Source organism: Calliphora vicina, chromosome 1 (assembly GCF_958450345.1).
Source record: "Calliphora vicina chromosome 1, idCalVici1.1, whole genome shotgun sequence".
Taxonomy (NCBI): Eukaryota; Metazoa; Arthropoda; class Insecta; order Diptera; family Calliphoridae; genus Calliphora; species Calliphora vicina.
In genome coordinates, this window is record NC_088780.1 from 56382112 (window position 1) to 56403448 (window position 21337).

The following is a 21337-nucleotide window of genomic DNA, read 5'->3' on the forward strand; positions in this document are numbered from 1 at the left end:
AAGGTTTGTTAAAGGAGTTTACTGACAATCTGGTAACTCAAGCTCACAAAATATATGTATGCAAAACGAGCAACAATGATAATACAAATTATATTTAACAAAACAAATGTGCAGCAAAAAGAAAAAAACAAATAATAATAAACATAAAACTATGTTATTTGTATGATTAAAATAAATGCAATTTCATAAATAACAATTTACATACTCACCTACAGATACAAATAATCATGCATATACGGAGGGTATCATGGATGTAAAATAAAACTTATAAAATTATAATAAAATACATACCAGTACATAAGCACATAAATACATATATACATACATGTGAATGTATGTAAATGAAAATATGAACAAATTTTAATCCCTGCTGAATTTACATTTTCCATTTTCAACCAAATTCAGCGGTAGCAGCTACAAACAACTAACTACTAAAGTTAGAGATATGGACGAAGCGAATGGGGCAAATTCCAGTGCAGACATTCGATATAAGTTTATCTTTAAATTCAGGTGTCAATTGTAAAACCCTCCAGTCGATCAAGTTAAGCAACTTTATTTTATTTCATTTTATTTTATTTAATTTCATTATATTTTATTTTACTTTATTTTCCAAACAGCAGCCCAAATGTTTATGGCCCATATTTATTAACAGCAATTTAAATGTAAATAACGATAACTTTTTGTAAATGCTTTTGGCTTTTACTGGTTTTCATTTATGCTATGAATGTGATTTTATACCCTATGGATCCTGTAAAAGAAAATTATTTAAAAATGTGGTAATTATTGTTAGTATTTTGTTAATTAATAAACGACAATGATCAACATTAAATAATCCTCAAACATGTTTTAAATATATGATTTGATTTGAATTGAATGTTTAAATTTCATTACAATACATACCACAGTGGGGCAGAATTAAAATGTTTTGGAAAAAAATATTCACATGGTGTAGCGGACGATTATTCGAGTTTATTTTTTGAAGACAGACACTGCAAGAGCGGCCTGTGGAGTCTCAAAATAAGCTGAATTTATTATGGTTTGTGTATAATCAAATATTTTAATGTATTCTGAAAGCCATTTATCAGGTTTATAAAAACATAGTGACGTGTGCTATTTGAGCAATACATATAATTTCTTAGGAAACTTATAAAGCTTTTATAGTTTTTAAAACAAAGTATACCAAGTAGTCCAACTCTCTATTTTATAAATTTACTCTCTCACATATACGGGTACTGTGTAAATTCAACACCCTTGTGAGAGAATTATACACATCAAAAGTCTCGAAATTTTAACTATAAATTGTCCAATAAATATAGTTTGATACGCGTAAATTCACTAACACACATTATTTTATAATTTTTTTCAACACATTTAGCACATTTTCTTTTCCGAAGCAAGTCCATTTCGCACAAACTAAAAAATATTTTTTTTATTAATTTTGACGTTTTATTTTGTTTGTGGTAGGTTTTAAAATATAGAACAGAGTTTCAATTTTTGGTATTGAAAATAGAACAAAATTTAAATAAATTAAAATTTAAACATTTTTTTAGAACTCTGTGTGTATGGTGAAAATTCAAAACTAACCAACACATATACATTTTTGTAACTAACACATATTTAGACTTAGGTACTTTTTCACTAACACATGTATAGAGTTAGGTACTGCTGTCAAAGAGTTGGACTACTTGTTATACTTTGTTTTAAAATATACCTCAACAACGATAGCTTAAAAGCAGAAAATGTCTAAACCATTGGTAGGCGTTCATATTGTTGAGATTACGAACATTTTCGTGAATTTACACGTTCACAACCCGAAAGTAAACAAAACACACAGCAAGAGCGTAAAAAATACAAATAACTCATTTAGTTGCAAACAATAGAGCGTAAAAATAAAAATATTTCATTCTGTTGCTTGATGTTGTTGCGAATTTTTTTATTTTTAACCCATACATGCACACAAACTACAATTTCTCTTTTTGCGCTTCCCTGGTCTAAACTATGCTAATAGGGGTTTTTCTAAACCCTTCTTTAGGCAACAGTTTTAGATACGATGATGTATTCCAAATCATTAATATTATTCGTTTACCAACCCCGTATCAAACATGATCTTTATTGGCAAAATTCCAAAAAATGCGATTCCAAAGGGACGATTGTGACATTTACTTTTTCTTGGTCAGAGTCAAAGGATCATCGTCAACAACCTCGTCCAATTGTCCAAAATGTCACACACCAACTTAGAGTTTAATTGAATGTCCTCTTGTGCAAATGAGCTGATTGTCTCAGCAAACTGATCATTGTCATCATGAGCAGGTTTGTTCTCTTATCGTTTACTCGGCAAACACGAATAAAGTTCTATTTTTTCACGAAGAGACACTAGGAACTCCTGGTGTATTAAGACTGCGATCCTACTGGATTTTGGTTGAGATTCTTAGAACCTAATCATCTTATAGCTATGTGTTGGAATGTCATGCTTTTTGGAATGTCTCCTGCTTTTATAGTTCGTCCACAGAGACCACATACAAACTAGTTCTATCCCACAGATCATTCAAGAGAGCGGTGTCTGCTTAAGAACCGTTCGTTTGAATAAGCCATCTGCTTTACCCGCCAGCGATATTGTATGTCATCACTATATCTTTGATAACTCTCCAGAATACTTCCATCAGCGTTGTTTGTCCAAATCATAGATTGTGTCAGAGTCCCTTTGATCGATGACACACAATATAACCTCTGCATACCACGCTGAAGGATATATAATACGATTTTTACCGATTAGGCTCTGCACCTGTACCTCCTCCACGTTGACGTTTAGGCGGCTCAGTTGGCGGGATGGTAGTTGGGATATTTTTATGGATAATAAATCATCGCAAAATAGGGACTCAGCTGGCTTTACCCAAAAAATAGAAAATGATGTATATATTAGTGAGAAAATAAGTTTTAAGGAAAAATAAAGATACCATTTTAGCCGTTAACATTTTTTACCACTTAGTCCTTTTTTTTACCTTCCTCCTTTATATAAATAGTAGATACATACGAGGGTTGGTCAAAAAGTCCGAGCCTTTTTGAATGTAACACAGGTTTTTGGAAAAAGCTTTATTTTATTTTTCAACAAGTCTCCTATCCATTGATCTCTTCCAAAAAATAAGATTTGTCGAGGTCATCAAATTAGGTATTTTTTGTGAGATATTTCATCGTTGGAGTCAAATCTCTTTTCCCCGAGACATTTCTTCAGGTTTGGAAACAACAAATAGTCACTCCGGGCTAAATCCAGAGAATAGGCCGGAAGCCTATTTCATGGATTTTTGCCATGGAAACTGCACATGTATGTACCCTTTTGTGCACCCGATTGTGAAAAAACGTGTCAGTCTTCTTGCGGAAAGCTTTCTCATATCCAAGTGATCATTAAAAGTTGAAACCGCTGAACCATTTGAGATGCCCATGACTTCCAAAATCTCTCGCACTTTGTATATCTGATAGGCCAACACAATATCGCGGTTTTTTTTTAATTGTTTCGGGAGACCTGGCAGTCCAGAACGTTCGTCATCTTCCGTGCTTGTACGGCCACAACGAAAATCAGTAAACTACTTTTAACCATTGAAATTTATGGTACATTGTTCTCATAGTATTTATTAAGCTTAGCCTTTTAGCTTAGAAAAATTCACATTTTTCCAAATTTCTACTCAAGTCACGATGGCAGTCAAAAACACAAACTAAATTACGCAGCTTTTTCAAATTTTGACAAAAGTCAACTGTCAGGAGCAGTGTTGCTCTTTCAGCCGGGAAATTCAAAAAGTAGTGGACTTATTGGCCTATCAATGTATCATGTATTGCTCTCAAATATGTAAAGAGTTGCAGAAATGATCAATCAGCCTTTATCCCTTTCACACTTAAATATTTAGGGGTATTTTTAATTATTTATTAAGGAAAAGTTAAAAAAAATCAGTAAATTATTAGAAATAGCTTGGGATAAATATGTCCCAATATTCCTGAAAAATCAAGAAATATTGTATTATAGTTACTTATAATTATTAATTACAATAAATTTTAATTACTACTTACCATTGTTATAAATTCTATAAAAAAAATGTGTTGAAAACTACAAAAATAGAAGAAGTTTCAAGAATGTATACAGATTTACTATATTTTTAAAGCATGTACTGCTACCAAAATCAAAATTAAGTTATGTTTGTAAATATCTATGTATATAACGCTCTATTTGGAAAAAAAATACATATTCAACCTTAGCGACACCGGTGTCCAATATGAGTCAAATGGTTATCTATAATATGTATGTTTGTACAATATATATATCACAATTTCTCCCATGATGACGTTGAAATTTCACAATGTTTAACAAAAGTGACGAAATATTATAAATATTTGATTCTGTTGCCGTTAAGAACTGAGATAAAATAATGTATATTTTTATTAATCCATATATTTATGAGTTACTATGTGGCTTAACTATTTATACACATTTTTAAACGTATTTGTTGTAATTGTTTGATAAACGATATTCTAACATCCAAATAATTATTTACTATCAAAACGCCTTACAGATAGGAACATGACATAAAGACCCGAAATAACAGCCAAAATACCGTTACCGGCAAATCACCGTTACCGAAATAATCCAAGTTAGCGTTACCGATACCTTTTACCGTTTTGAATCGGTAGTCAACCTTGCAAAATTCAATAAAGAGTGAACTTCAAGTAACAGAACGAAAACCTCTTTATATGAATTAAGGCGTGGATCCAGGAGGGGTGAAAAAACGAAATTCTCCCCAAAACCGAAAAGTGAAAAATGTAAAATAAATTTTACTATATTTAAAAACACACATCAACGAAAAAAACTTCACTTAAACGACCATAATCTGTTATATTAAGGTGGCTTAATAAAAAAAAGTTGGATTTTTGCGTGTCTCACCCCCCAATTGGTGAATATTGGTAAAAAAAATCATCCTAAAAAATTTTTTTTTAAATCGTTGGCACTCTGAAGTTTTGATAAAAAATGCAATTTTTCAGTTTTTGTAAAAATTTTGCAATTAAAAAATTACTTTTGCTATTTAATTTGAAAAATTGAAATGTGTACGTAATTGTCGTTCTAATGAGATATAAAAGACAAAAATTGGTTAAAAAATGTTAAAGTTATTAAAAATTCCCCAGGCTATTAACTAGAGTGCCCAAAAAACCGGCCAATTTAAAAAACTGGTTTCCGGTTTAACGGAAAAAGTGTATTTTTGAAAAAACCGATCTCGATTATTGTGTTTTAAAAAAACCGGTTAAGCGGTTTCGGTTTTTGTCTTCAAAAACACAGGATTTTTAAATTTTTATTTAATGGAAATTTAGAAATTTTATTTAATTCGTTATGCAATTATTTTATATATTTTACGAAATGTTGTCAAATGCTACAATTTTCTATAATTTAAATCAATATTTTTAAAAATGGTATCAAAGTTTTTCAAAAATATATTTGAATGAGCTTTAGAAAATATATTTCATTAAAATCGGTTAACCGTCTTTCAAAAACCGGTTTGTGTTTATAAAGATGAAAAAACCGGTTGACCGGTTTTGGATACTCTACTAAAAACATGTCTCAGGCCACTAGAACAAGAATTGTAGAAACAAAATTAACATATTTTGATAAATATTAAAATAAAAGCACATTTTTACTTAAAATATATCCATATTTACTTGTATATGAGTTTTTGTCTTCACGATTTAAGATTTAACGTTTTCCAATTTTAGTAAAATTTTCAGAGTATATTTTTAATTACCTCGACTATAATATTCTGAATAGGTTCTACCAAAGAATATAAATCATTTATTTATATACGTTGGTTTTACTTACGATTCATAACAGTAAGGGAATTTGGTACATTCGCCGAAAGACTATAGGAGGTATTGTCATACATTTTCCATATTTTTATTCCCTATTATTTTCTCAATAAATACCAAGGTGATGATCAAAAAATTCCATAATTTGTTTAATAAAATTTTAAAAAGTTTGAAATTGAGGTTTTGAAACTACCGTTAAAAAAAAAATTTGTTGGTCATACGTACGAAGAGGTTAACTGTAGCCTACGGAGACAAAGACTCATATACAAGTAAATATTGGTATATTTTAAGTAAAAATAAGCTTTTATTTTAATATTTATCAAAATATGTTAATTTTGTTCCTACATTTCTTGTTCTAGTGGCCTGAGACACGTTAATGGCCTGGGGAATTTTTAATAACTTTAAAATTTTTTAACCAATTTTTATCTTTTATATCTTATTGGAACGAAAATTACGTACACATTTCGATTCTTTTAAATTAAATTGAAAAATTTATTATTTAATGAAAAAATGTTTACAAAAACTGAGAAAATTGCATTTTTGCACTTCAAAATTTGAGCGGGCTTTTACACAAAGTGTTTCTACAATACATAGATCAGTTCTAGACGGGGTCTATCAAAATTCACAATTTTATTTTTTGTAGCGCTCTAATATACATATATTGATATAGAGATGATATTTGACACAAATAGCGTTTGTATATCCACAAATCATGCTTCTAAATATATATAACGACTATTCTACAACTGAACATAGCTGAAACGCTCAGATATTTCTTTTATTACGATATACAGATAAAATTCAATACAACTAACAGACTAATATCAAGAGGTCAACATACATATTTAATTATTTCATATTTCATTCGATTTTATAATACAAACCAACTTCCTGTAAAACTAAACATTACATATTAAAAGAATGATATCTAAGCATTTTTTTTGTTTGAAAAAAACTCAAATTTAGCAGGCCCTCAAGCTGTGTATAAAAATAGAATTTTATTTTATTTTAAAAACACTCACTATATTATAGTGAAATGAATTCATTCAACAAAAGTTTGCCAAACACACACAATCGCAAATAAATACATATACAGATTAAAAAATGTAAAATAATTCTGCCAAGCAAATGCAGGACGAGTACCCGTATCTTTGTATGTAAGTACCCAGCAGTTCTGAATGATTGTCCCAAACAAGTGATTTTACCTATCATTTATGGTAACCACTAGTTACATAAATAGCTACGTGATACGTTATTTAACCCTACATATATTACAAAAAGATTGTATGATAGCTGCTCTGAAGTAGTCAATGTATTGGATTCACACACTGGTTACATACTTATAGTCAGTTACCTTACTAGCTACCTAAATGGTTACTTGATTAGCTACATAACTAGCTGTTTTAAAATGTACATGACCTCAAATAGTCAGTAAATGAACCTCATCTTACTACTTGCCAAAAAAGTTACTACTCTCTTGATTACTTAGATCCACTCAAGTGACAATTGACTATACTCTAGATTACCAGATATATATATTGTAACCAATTGGCTTTTCTCTACACTACGGAGATCACATACGTATCAAATGACACAGAATATATAAAATGCAGTCAGCCAAGTGATCAGATATTCCTGAAAATTACTATCTATAAGGGATACATTGACTACTTGTAAAACTGCTGGGCATTTAATAACCTGGGAGAAAATGTGTATGTGTGAATAATATTCGCATATAGATTGTAGTGTGACGTCAGCAAATGTATTTAGGGGCATATGCCCCAGTAATAATGTTGTTATCAGCAGCAACAGCAGCAGAAAAACCAAAAGCAGCAGATGTAATCGAAACTACTTATTGTCACATTAAACAACAAATTGTGTTATATTGAACTTACAACCATAAAAGATGTAAATTTTTGAGAAAATACAGAAGAATTTTTATTATTAAATAAAATACTTCCCTTATACAAAAACGAAAATCTCAACTCTACCAAAAATTTATTTAAGGCCTACAAAAAAACGCAACAGTTTTTACTATCTCATTGACTTTTACATTAGGGTGGGCAAAAACAAATTTTGGATGTTTCATTCATTCTAAATACCGTTTCTCAAAATTTGTGTCCTGGATTCAGTATTTGGTGAGCTGGATTTAGGGATAAAAATTTAATTTTTTTTTTAAGAAACATGAAACATTGGTATCATGTGAAAGGCGCTGTCAATTCAATATGTAATTCTTTGCAAACATTTTAAGTTTTTCAAAAAGTATATCATAAAATAAACAAAACAATTATAAATGTTTATCTCTCTTTGAGCATGACAAATAAATATACATAATTTGTTTGAGTGAAATTTTTAAAGTATTTTAATTAAACTTAAATGTTTGTTTTTTAATCCAACGAATTATAAAGTTATATACCAATGGAAATCTTATGAAATTACGCTTAATGTGATTGTCTTGAATATATACATAGCTAACATCACTTCAAAGAGAATTAGGTTTCGAAAAACTCAAATAAAATTCAAACTAGATTGAATTTCAAAAAACAGAAAAAACTGCATCGGTGAATTTATATGAGGTTAATAACGTATTAATTTAAACTAATTAGGTACTTTAAATAATTCTAAGTAAAAATTTAAAAAACTAATTTTTGAATATTTTTTGATTTGGATAAGATTTCAGATATGTTTTGAATGTGCTTTTTAAATACCTTTCAATGATAATACAATTCTGAAAGTCTCTTTAAATTTATTTGTATTTGTGGACGCTAATAGGAAATGTGTTTAGAATTGTGTACTAAATCTTCCGAAATTTTGCATTTTTCAATTCTTAAGGCTCTATCTTTATGCAATTATTTTATATCTTTTACGAAATATTGTCAAATGCTATAATTTTCTATAAAATAAATTAATTGCCCAATTCACAATCGAAGTCGTAGCGTTGTAAGTTGTTTGTGAAAAATATTTTTCAAACTAAATTTTTTGAAACAAAAACAAAATATTAATAAAAAAAATACGACATACAACGCTACAACACTACTACACCAATTGTGAATTGGGCAAATATTTTTAAAAATGGTATCAAAGTTTTTAATAAATATGTTTGAATAAACTTTAGAAAATATATTTCATTAAAACCGGTTAATTGTTTACAAAAACTGGTTTCTCAAAAAACCGAAAAGTTAAAATAACCGAAACCAGTGGAGTGTAGAAAGATGAAAAATAACGGTTTTGGATACTCTAGTTTACACATTTCACTCATACGTCAAGAATATAAACAAATATTCTCTTATCGCTTTTATAATGACTGTTATACGTAAATATCGTTGTTGTTTTAGCTTTTTTTAAAAAAAACATCAAATCATGACCAAGATTTGATGTTTTTTTTTGTTTTAGGTTATTTTTACCATCATCATATACGTATTAGGATGGCCCTTATTTTAAATTTTTTTTTTGATTTTCGATGCTCTCAAAGTCTAATTGTTATCCGTCATTTATAAACCCAATGCAGAAAATTTGATCAAAATCAGATACGGCTTAGAGGTTACACATTTTATATGAATTTTCGAAACAATATTAAAAAAAAAAAAAATTTATCAAAGTTTTATAAAACTCAATCTTCATACAAAGTTTTTGTTATAAACCACTGGTGTTTTGGCAAAACAAACTGAATAAATGAGAGCCAATACGACAGATGTAGCTTCAACAATATAGCCACTATCAACTGGAAAATTTTGACCCCAGATATAAAAGGCTTAATATTTCCTATAAATTTATAATTACAAAACCGTAAATAAGCAACCCACAGAAACAATCTTAAATTAAATATTAGAAAAAAACAAACATTTTAACAAATTTGTAATCAAAAACAAAACTTCCCAAAACCCACAGAAAAAATATGAAATTAAATATTAAAAAAAAAAATTAAACAAATTTGTAACCAAATACAAAATTTTCTCGATATCCGTCAATTTAAAATCGGTCCCTCTGATAACCCATAAAATTTAAATTATTCATCATCATTTAGCATTTATTAAAGTCGAAAACATTTTATTTTATTTATTTGAAAATGGAAAATTTGGGATTTGAGATCTAGATAAAGTTTTAAGATTCTTTTGATCGTGTCAGCAAATGTTTATATTTTATATTTAAATATCTATGAGTAAATAAAATGCAAAAAATATTTGTAATTAGATTTTTTTTTCAAATATTTAATTTTTTTGAAAATACATATACTTTGACCCAAATTTCGAAACATCAACCTCCAAATGTTATACGATTTTGCTCAAATTTTCAGTATTAGATTTTTAAATAACGGAAAACAATTTGACCTTGGCAACACCGGAAAAGTGCAAAATAAAGGCCACCCTATTATACATACATACATGGTACATGCATACATGAGCATTTTGTTTATACAGTAAATGTCACTGATAATAGAAACATTTTCAAATGTATCCTTAGCAAGGTAAAACCGTTTCCAAGGTTTCTTGTAATTTAATTTTTTACCGTTAAACTTTGGTAAGTTGGAACATTTTGAAAAATGTTCTATTCATTTTTTGTAGGTTTCTAAAGGCGCACAGTGTATATCCTAAACGGCTGGTTCGATTAGAAAATCTGTACGAACTTTTATGCAATAGACCAGCACCGATACCAACAAGTTTTTAGGCGTAGTAACTTTTAGAAACGTGAACCGATTTCGATGATTTTAAGCATATTTTTATTACAATATTAAGTTATTCTTATAGTTTGGAAATATTTGTAGCACTGGGTCTAAACAGTTTGGATATGCATAGAGATGCTAAACGGGGAATCCCGTTCCCGAAAATCCCGGGGTTTTCGGGATTTTCCAAATCCCGTTTTTCATAAATAAATAGTTGAAATTGTCATTTTTGTGTGACTTTTTCATTCATTTTGACATTCTACATGCCCGAATATCGCAAAGTGATGTTCAGCAAAGTTGTTAAGCTCAACTCCTGCTATAATATAGTTAATAAAGGAAAACGGCATTTTTGGTTTTCCTTGAGTGGGGCTCTAGAAAATCAATTCTTCAACTTTTTTGTAAGTTATCTAACAAAACTCAATTTAAATCCTCTTCAAGATGAGGAGCTCGAATAAAATGAAAATATTTCGATTGCTAAAAGGCTAAAAAATATTATTAATAAATGTAAAAACCCCAAATAACAATAACGAAACCAAATTATAATGTAGATTTTCAACTTGCAAAAGAAATAGATCATTTTATTTCTGAAGGAACAAGAGGAAAATACTTGCAGATTTGTTATAAGTATTTGCAAACGGGTTTGCCAATGTGAAAGATGGAATGTGAAAAATGTTTTTCGGAAGCAACATATGTCGAAAACAAAATTCGTTCCAGAATGGCAGATGAAACCATAGATGCAATAGTATTCTTAAGAAGCTATTTAAAATAAACACTTTTTTATACTAAAGTACGGTTTTTCACCAGTATGTCGATTTTTTTCAAGAAAAATCGTATAGCAGAAAATTCTAAGAAGAAACCATAGGTCTAAAATCAAATCCTATCGAATTTCGTCTTTTATCCAATGATATTGCAGTATATATATATTTTTTTTAATAGTTTTTTTTTTATTGGATAAAAGACGAAATGCGCAAGATAGGATCTGATCTTGGGGATTTTTTACGTTTTGATCGTCCATACCAATCGACCCGGCCTAATGTACATACTTTATTGTTATTTCTTCTTATATAATGTACTCATGCAAGTATTTTATGCTTTTTAGTGTCTAATAAAAATTAATTGCAAAATAAAAAATTTACTTTCAATTGTAAAGACATAATTATGTACGTTTATTTCTTATAATTTTCGGGATTTTAGATTTCCCGAAAATCCTGAAACCCCGAGTCGGGATTTCGGGATTCTTTACCAAATCCCGAACCCCGGTATTTTTAAAAAGCAGTCCCGATTAGCATCTCTAGATATGCATCAACAACACGTGGAAGTTATAAAATTGTTTTATCAAAATTAGTGATCTTTTCTGTTAATTTTTCATCAAAAAATTATATTTCTGGATGAATGAATACGTCAACAAACAAAATTGTCGAATGTGGAACGATGCCAATCCACATGAGATCCAAGAGCGTTCAATGCATCCTGAAACATTAACTGTTTAATGTAGACTTTGGGCTTGCGGAGTCATCGGTCCATATTTAGTTGTGAACGACATCACCGAACGCTATTGATCGATAATTACCAATTTCTTTTGACCTGTGGTTTCAATAGGATGGCGCTACATGCCACAACGGGCATACTGCACGAGCGATTTTTGGGCATGGTCATCTCACGTGGATGTGATGTGCACTGGCCACCGAGATCGTGCAATTTGACTACGTTAGACTTTTTCATGTGGGATTTTCTTAAGTTGCAGATTTTTGCGAATAACCCACAAACCACAGTATCCTTAAATATTCGACATTTCGGTTGCGCGCCATACAGCGAAGTCGCGACGGACATTTGCACATACATAATGGCATCGATATTTTTTATTCTTTTGAAAGGCCAAAAGAATAAAAAATTTCCATGGCACCTCACACACGTTTTGTTTTATTTAAATTTATAGATAAGAAGCGCTTAATAGAAGATCCTTTAAATATATGTGTAAAAACACAATTTTATTGAAATTTGAGTACAATTATTTAACAAATAATTGTTTTGTAAATTTCTTAAATATTTTAGTCTATATGTAAACAAATCATAGGATTTAATTTTATGGCGATCGGTCCATATCGCTCTCATATAAGAGCCAGTTCCGAAAATTAATTTAACATGCACTCAATCATTAAACTCAAATAAGTTCCATATACACGAAAATCATGCTACATAATTTTATGACGATCGGTCCACCGATCTTCCGAAAATCAAACATGCATAAATAATTTACAAGTAAATATTTTAGTATCATATACACAGAAATATTGCTACTAACATTTTGGACGATATGTCCATATTAAGTCAAATATAGCTCCTACTTCAAAAAACAATTAAAAGGGAATAAATCTCTTAAATTTTATGAAGTTGAGCAATAAGAAAATTAATTATTCTTAAATTAAAATTGGAAAATAAATTAGAAACCCGTGTTTAAGCTTAATGTTTTCCAGAGTTCCCTACAATGTTTATACGGACCCCTAGAGTGCCCAATTGAGAACCGTTGCTCTATGTAATAAATTAGTATGTTCATGTATGTTTCACACGTTATGTATTCCATATGTATTGGGACATGTATACGATACATATGGAATTCCAATTAAAAACATGTCACAAAACACATGCAATACATACCGTGTGAGATTATTGCAAAGTAATAATTCAAAAATTCTACAAAGTTTCTAATACAAACATTTCTACTGTTATCAACAACTATGTAAGAACACAGTTCTTGCATATATACATATGTATCTACAATGTCAATGACGTTTTATTTCACGGTATGTATGTATATATGTATGGATGTATGTGTTTGCTGTTTGCATAAGTTGAACTTAATCTGTTTTCAACGCTTTTTTTGTTTTAGGGTAAACTTTGTTTTTCCTTCCTCGATCATGGTCAAGGCGCATGTGCCGATTTGAACCCATTTCATTTTCAATGTTGTCTTGGGTGATAAATCAATAAATTATGGGGTAACACAAAAAGTCAAGAGCAAGGCTATTTTAGCGGTAAATTTGTTGCTCGTGTTAAAAGTGTAAACAAATTAGAGAAAGCTTTTATGCGAAAACAACTAAAATTAAGCTTTTTTAAGGGTGAACATTATTTAACCCATAAATGGGACAACACGAATAAGAATCATAAATCAAACACTATTTATCATGATACAAAATAACAAGGTAACTCCACTTCTCTCTCACAAAATTTTTTTTGAAGTATATCGGAATTATTTGAAATTTGATTTTTGTAAACAAGGAAGAAAATCGTTGCCAGGTATCGAAATGGGGAAACTATTTTTTGGAGATTGTTATTTTGAATTAGGAATATATACTCCATATACATATATTATAAACATAAAACCGTTTTTTTCTTTCGTCGTAAAATGCTTATAAAAATACTATGAGCTGAAATTCTAGCGTATATGTTCATAACCTTGTACCATTGAATGTCTTCAAGAACCACGATATACATAGGAAAATTAAATAAAGGACACATTTTGCTTTATTTGCCAATAGCAAATTTTACTGCAATTTTTTATTATATAAAGTAAAGATTTCTAAGATGATGCTGATTAACCGGACTGGTTTTTTTCAAGATGATTTAATTAAGCAGAGAAGTTTTCAAAATTTATCTTGACACAATATTCGCAATGGTTAGCTAGTTATCATGCCAAGTCTTTATAATGCACAAAACATGTTAGAGTATTAAATATTACGCTTTGATGGTTGTCATTGGCGAAAATGAACATGCAAAAAATTCATGGATGGAATAGTCATAACGGATTATATGCGTGAAGACATTCCTGAGACTTTGGAAACAGATAACAAGATTCACCGGCTACATAATATATAGTGTCTGTCCATTGCGAATTAGTAAGTGGAATTATTGAACTCATTTTGATTTTCCTGAAATAAATGCAGGAAATTAAAAGATTCTTCGTCTTTTTTGTATACACTCACCGAATATCTTCTTGCAGAAGAACTTGATTTTGGTTTTCGACTTTATGTTGTTCGTGGAATTCTTCTTTAATTTTTGTGCTGTTATTATAAATACTAGACTTCATGTTATATTTTTCTTAAGTTTCATCAAAATCGGCCCAAAAATATATAACATTTTGCTATTTTTCCATGAAAAATTCCAAATATTGAAAAATTTGGCCTTTGACCTTCTCGATTTAAGGGTTGACGTTTTCCGATTTTAGTAAAACTTCCAGACTATATTTAAAATTACATGGACTATAATATTCTGAATAGCTTTTACTTAAAAATCATAGCAGTAAGGAAATTCGGCTCATTCGCCAAAATATTGCCAAAAAATTAGTTTTTCTCGAAAATCGCTAAATTTAAATCGCAGGTACGGAAAAACTGTAGGAGTTATTGACATAATTTTTTCACATTTTTATTCCCTATTATGTAGACAATTATGTTGACCAAGTGATGATCAACAACTTCTGAAATTTGTTTAACAAAATTTTTAAAAACTTGAAATTGGAGTTTTGAAACTGCCGTTAAAAGAAATATTTTTTTTGGTCATACCTGGGAATAGGTTAACGGTATCCTACGAAGACAGAAACTCATATACAAGTAAATATGTATATATTTTAAGTAAATATAAGCTCTTATTTTAATATTTCTTAAAATATGTTAATTTTGTTCATACGTTTCTTGTTCTAGTGGCCTGAGACACGTTAATGGCCTGGCGATTTTTTAATAACTTTAACATGTTTTATCCAATTTGTGTGTTTTATGTCTTATTAGAACGACAATTACGTACACATATCGATTCTTTTAAATTAAATTGCAAATAGATAATAGATAATTTTCGTAATTGAAAACACAATTACGAAAATTATCTATTCAATAATTTTTGTATTTAAATTTCAACCAATATCGAAAATTGTATATTCAATTGTCAAAATTAGCAAATTCAAAACTCAAAATTCAATAGAAAATATAAGAAAATTTTGTTTTTAAGCACATGAATACTTGATTCAATTATGAAATAATTGAAACCAGTTCAATATGTGATATATATTTGAATTGAAACGGTTTAAGAAATAGTTTTTTCTGTGTAGAAAATCTAAAATTCTTTTTTTTATTTTTTTATGTTGTGGGTTATTGGAACTATTTTTAAGGATTCAAAAAACATCAATTGTATTAATTGTTGATGCAGAATCGAGTGGTGGAATCAGATTTGCTCTTTGTCTTTAAGTGCGTTGAACCACCACAAGGAGTGAACATTTTTCAAAAAAGGACGCCATTATTTGTATTTACGCAAAAACCTTCAGAAAAATTATGATACCCGCAAATCAAATGTTTGAAGATTGTTGTAAAACCCAACAAGAGCTTGCGAAATCATTGCTACTCAAGTAGCAATTTAAAAACGCAAAAGCATTGAAAATTCGTACTATACCAATCGAGATGAACGATATACAAGACAAACATTTTTGCAACGAATCATTACATGCGATGAAAAATGTATCTATTACGATAACCCGATGCTTAAGAGATCGTACGTGAAACCCGACCAACCACCCGAATCGATACCAAAGCCAAATATTTATTACGCTAAGGTGATGGTTTGTATTTGGTGGGAGCAAATGGCATCATGACAATTCTAGGCCACATGTTGCAATACCTGTTCAAAATTATTTAGAAAGAATTAGTTAGGAAGTTTTGCTTCACCTGCCTTATAGTTCAGATCTTGACCTATCCGTCTACTATTTGTTTTAATCGATGCGGAACTCTCTGTCAGGGATATGATTCACTTCTTAACAATGCCTTGATTTGTTCTTGGCCTTAACAGATGAGCAGTTCTTTTGGCTAGGAATCCATATGTTGCCAGAAAAATGAGAAAAGGTCATAGCTAACAATGGCCAATACTTAGAATATATTTATATTGTACAAATGTTTCAAAATAACAGCTAAAAATTTAAAAAAATCCCACAATTTTAAGTCATACACGTTAAAATATTTCAATTACTTACAATTTTATAGACCAATATACATATACTTTTAAGGAAAACGCGAAGAATAGTCGTGAAAAACCATGGTTTTGCTTATAACAATAAAATTTACATACCCTAAGGTATGTAAATGTTTGGAGAATACAACAGAAATAATTACCAATTTGTACACACGTCTTCGCAATCATACACATTAATTAAAATATGTACGTATATTTGTAAAACTCTACTACTATTAATGGTTTCACCCGAGACCCTTTTACTCTCATAAAGGTTAAACGCAATTTCTTTGTTAAATAAACGCCGATTTTCTCAAGAAAAAGCTTCTATAAGCTTTTAGTTTTATAGAAACAAATATGTAGAAGAGCATTGCATGTAATCGAATAAAGCTTTAAATTAACTGAATCAAGTACATATTTATTTCATTCATAAGTTAACAAGTCCTTACTCAAGGCTATTTTTAACGTAAATTAACAGCTGCCGGCCGGAAAGTATGTACTTTTATCTTATGTATACATACGGGAGTATATTGTTTGAAGAAATTATGAATAATGTTGTCCATTAAAGTAATACGCAAGCATGCAAAATAAAACAAAAAAGAAAGTATAGTCGGTCAATATAATACACTATAACGAGTATATGAGGCCTTATATGGGGTCTATGACTAATTATGGACCGATCGTCATAAAATTAGGTGAAATGCAGTTTAGAAGGGGTGTGCACTGAAGAGTAAACCTCCACCCATAAGATCCATTGTAATAAAGGAGGATATAGGAAAATAAATTAAGCATTTATGACCGATAAAGTCCTATTTCGGGAAGTGCTAGACTAATATTTTTACAAACATCAGCACAAACTCATAATAAACTCCCCAATATGGTGGTGTAGGGTATAACAATAATATCATTAATGCTCTTGTGTAAATAGAGTAGGGTGGCTCCATTTGTATAGAACCAAAAAGTGTTATCGATAATTCTAAATTTCAGCTTAATATTAGTTGTTTAATGGTACCATTTTTTTCTTTTGTAATCCTTGTAACGTGTAACTTCAAGTGACTGCACAAGTACCTCAGACTAGGAAAACATTGTACAAATTATTTTGTAATGGATTTGAATTCAAGAAATGTTAACAATTCAATAAGGAATTAATTCCCTAAAGAATATATTCAATACATTTCAAGTACAAAGCCTATGACATATTTCATGATGAATTCATTAATGGAATAGTTAAAATTAATTTTGAATTCGAAAATGGAATTAAGAATTAACGCTTTCAAATCTTTGAACTCAATCAATCAATCAAAGTCAAAATTTTTACTTTAGTTTGAAAAATGGCTAAATTTAAAAAAAACTAATAAGAGAAATATATTCGGCTGTGCCAAATTTTATATACCCTTCACCAAATTATACTTCAAAATAAAAATTTTAGGTAAACAAAAATTTTTTTTTCCAAATTTGTTTAATTTAATTTTTTTGCACAATTTTATTTTTAAATTTTATTTTTTTTTTAATATTTAGCGAAAAAAAACTTTTGGTGAAAAAAAAAATCGGGTTAAAAAATATATTTTTCGGTTTTGACCTATTGGAGGTCCAATTTATTATGGTATTATATACGACTTTGCAAAAGTCTTTGAAATATCTATTATTAGATATCCTTTTTGTCTATATTAATTACTTAGTAATCCAGATATAGGTCAAAACCAGGTTGTCATGGGTTTTTCCTTACATCCCAGCAATTTGTGGGCCGATTTTCTCGATTTTAAATAGCAACCGAACCGGAAGAATTCCGGAGATATTGATGTATGAATCGTGTATGTAAGTTATTTGGGGGCTTCGGAAATTTGATTTCAACAGACACACAGACGAATATGGCTTAATCGATTCCGCTATCTATAAGGATCCACAATATATATACTTTATAGGGACGGAAAATTATATTGTGAAAATTACAAATGGAATGAATGACAAACTCTCACGAAGGTGAAGGGTATAAAAATCATATTTCTCAGATAATTTTTTCTAAAAAAAAAATTTGTAATATTTTTACATATTTGATAAGAAATGAATAGAACGAAATTTTTAAATTAAAAATAGTGAATTTTTTTAAAAAATTTTTTTACAAATTATATTAAACATATTTAGCAGAATGAATTCATGGGAGCAGATTTTCTAAAAATAGTCAAATTGGAATTACAGTGCACTCACGGTAACGTGAACACCGCCTAACGTGAACAAGCTTTTGTTTACATTGACTACTCTGTAACGCGAACAAACTCAGAAAGCTCTATAACGTGAACAATTTGTTTCACTGCATTTGTTTTCTAAGCTGATTGAAACACTGAAATACATACATTAAATTCGATTTTTTAAGTTTTGGGAATCCCCTTACTTAAAAAATGTGTTTGTATTCTTTAAATTATTTTTTTTTTTGTATGGCAGCGAATGAGTAATTTTATTTGTTATGTAATTTTATTACAATGTATACTTTCTCGTGATATCGTTTTGTTTTGTAATGCATTTTAATCAATAATTTTTTAATTATTTTTTAATAATGAAAATAATAATAAAATAATTTCACATTCAAGCGTGTAAATTTTATATTTTTTCCATGAAATTCGACGATCGCTAACGTGAACAATTTCACTAATATGAACTGTCTTGGTTTTGATTAGTTCACGTTACCTCGAGTGCACTGAACATACAAATTATACTAAAATTTATTTTTTCAAAATTTTAACTTAAATAACTTTTAAACTATAAGAAACTTCGTGAAATAATCAGGGATTATATCACCTTCTTTATAATAAAGTTTCATTCATTCATATTTGTACAAGTTACAAACTGTACAACGTTTTCCTAACCAAAGGTCGTCGACTTTGAAACCATGTATCTCACTATGTATTCAAAACAGGTGGACTCTAATTGTATTGTCTTAAAATCTGTATCATTCTCCACGATCAGTTTATACATAATTATGCAATCGGACCAGTAGTTTGGAAGATTCAGATTTATTAAAACTGTTTTCCAATGACCCAATTGTTCGTTGTTCGGGTCAAAGTCTTTCCACTGTAAAATAAAAATGTTACCTTCTTATTTGGTTTTAAAACATGCCATAGATTACAACGGAACTGTCAGAAATTCTTTATTGAAAGGTATACAAATATTTAAACTTAAGCTAATAAATACATTTTAACACAGTATTTTTTAACGTAAAATAAGTTTCGATATTATGTTACTTGCTCATATGATACCGAAATTAAATTATTATTTAACGAAAAATAAATTAATTGTTCTAGTTAAATTTATTAAAGCCACCCTAATGTTTATAAGATAATATGAATGCAAACAAGCTAATAAAATAAGTGTAATTCCTTTAATATCAGATAAATAAAAACATGTTTCCTTATCGTTATTATTTTGCTGCTGTTGTTAATTTGTCTCTGCATTAACTTGAACTTTAATTTTGCATAAATATTAATGTTTTCATTCATTTCTTCTTGGGTAGATACACACTAATACATTTACATAAGCCTGTCAGAGTGTTGGTATGTACATCCGTATATCCTTACATTTGTTTATATTCCACAGGGTAAAGCTTTGAATATGGAAATGTTTTATTTTTCTCAAAATGTTTACGGACTAGGATTACTTGTTCATTTATTCCTTTGCTCGCTCTTCCGCAATTGTTCATTCTAAAAATAGATTGCAAAATACATACGTATGTAAATAAAAGTCCATTGCATTTTATGCTAAAAATAGATTTAAACGTAAAATTACACACGCACCACCACTCACTCTCTTTCACAAATGGAAAATATTTATTCTAAAAAAAGCAGTCGACGTAAATACAAATGAAAATGAAAAATATTTACTTAAAAATGCTTAATTTAAAAGGGAAATTAAGGGACTCCCGGAAACTAATCTACATTTTGTTTTTATTTTTGTTAGAAATAAGCAAAAGCGGAAGTTTATTTTTATAATAAATACATACATACGTGCATGATTATAAATTGATGTACGAAACATTTTCAATGCTTTAACATAATACCGTTGAAAATGTATTGCATATTTTAAGGGTTTTACTTAAAATCAAATATTTACATATGGGCATTTCCAACTAATATTATTATTAATTTAAAAAAATTGGAAAAAATACGAAATAAAAATATCTTTTAATTTTCTTGAGAAAGTAACCTTAAACAGTGGTATAGAAAACAAAATAGAGGGAAATAAATATGTAACTTCTAAACGGTACGTCCGATTTGAATGAAATTTCATATACACAAAGAGGAAGTGTTTTGAACTTGGACGTCATGGGCCTACCAGGGGCGAGACCAAGGGTCCTCAAAGGAGGACACCTCGGGTATGTTACATTTTACCGATCCTATTTCTACGTTTGTGTTCCGGTTTCAAATCGTCGTAGCTATTATAGCTTAGGAGATATGTATTCGCATTTGAAAATTAAATTTTCAACATTTTTACATTTTTAGTTTTTTGATCCAAATATTTCTCGATTTTCTCCAATTATCCTTTATTGGAGTAACAACACATGTATGTGTCAAATAGAAAAAGAATTGTTTTAAAAATAATGACTAATTCCAAAGTTAAATGCATTTGAATTAAAAAAACATGTAAAATGGCGTTTTTTCGATAATTTTAAAATTAAGTTATCGCAAAAAAAATCTAAAGGAATGTATAAGAATGTTATACTTTTTGAAAAGCTAACTTTTCATCAAATATTTTAAATGAAAAAAATTTGTAAATTTTATGTAAAATACAAATTTAGGGCAAAAATTCTCAAATCGCATATTAGATATCAAAATATAGTAACCGATGGCCCAATATGTTTTTAATTATTTT

General features: G+C 29.2%; 1 protein-coding gene across 1 annotated transcript in view; it reads left to right on the plus strand.

Annotated features, from left to right (window-relative positions):
* Positions 1-21337, plus strand: part of LOC135948674 (uncharacterized) — a 78670-nt gene that overhangs the window by 18949 nt on the left and 38384 nt on the right. The window lies entirely within an intron of this gene.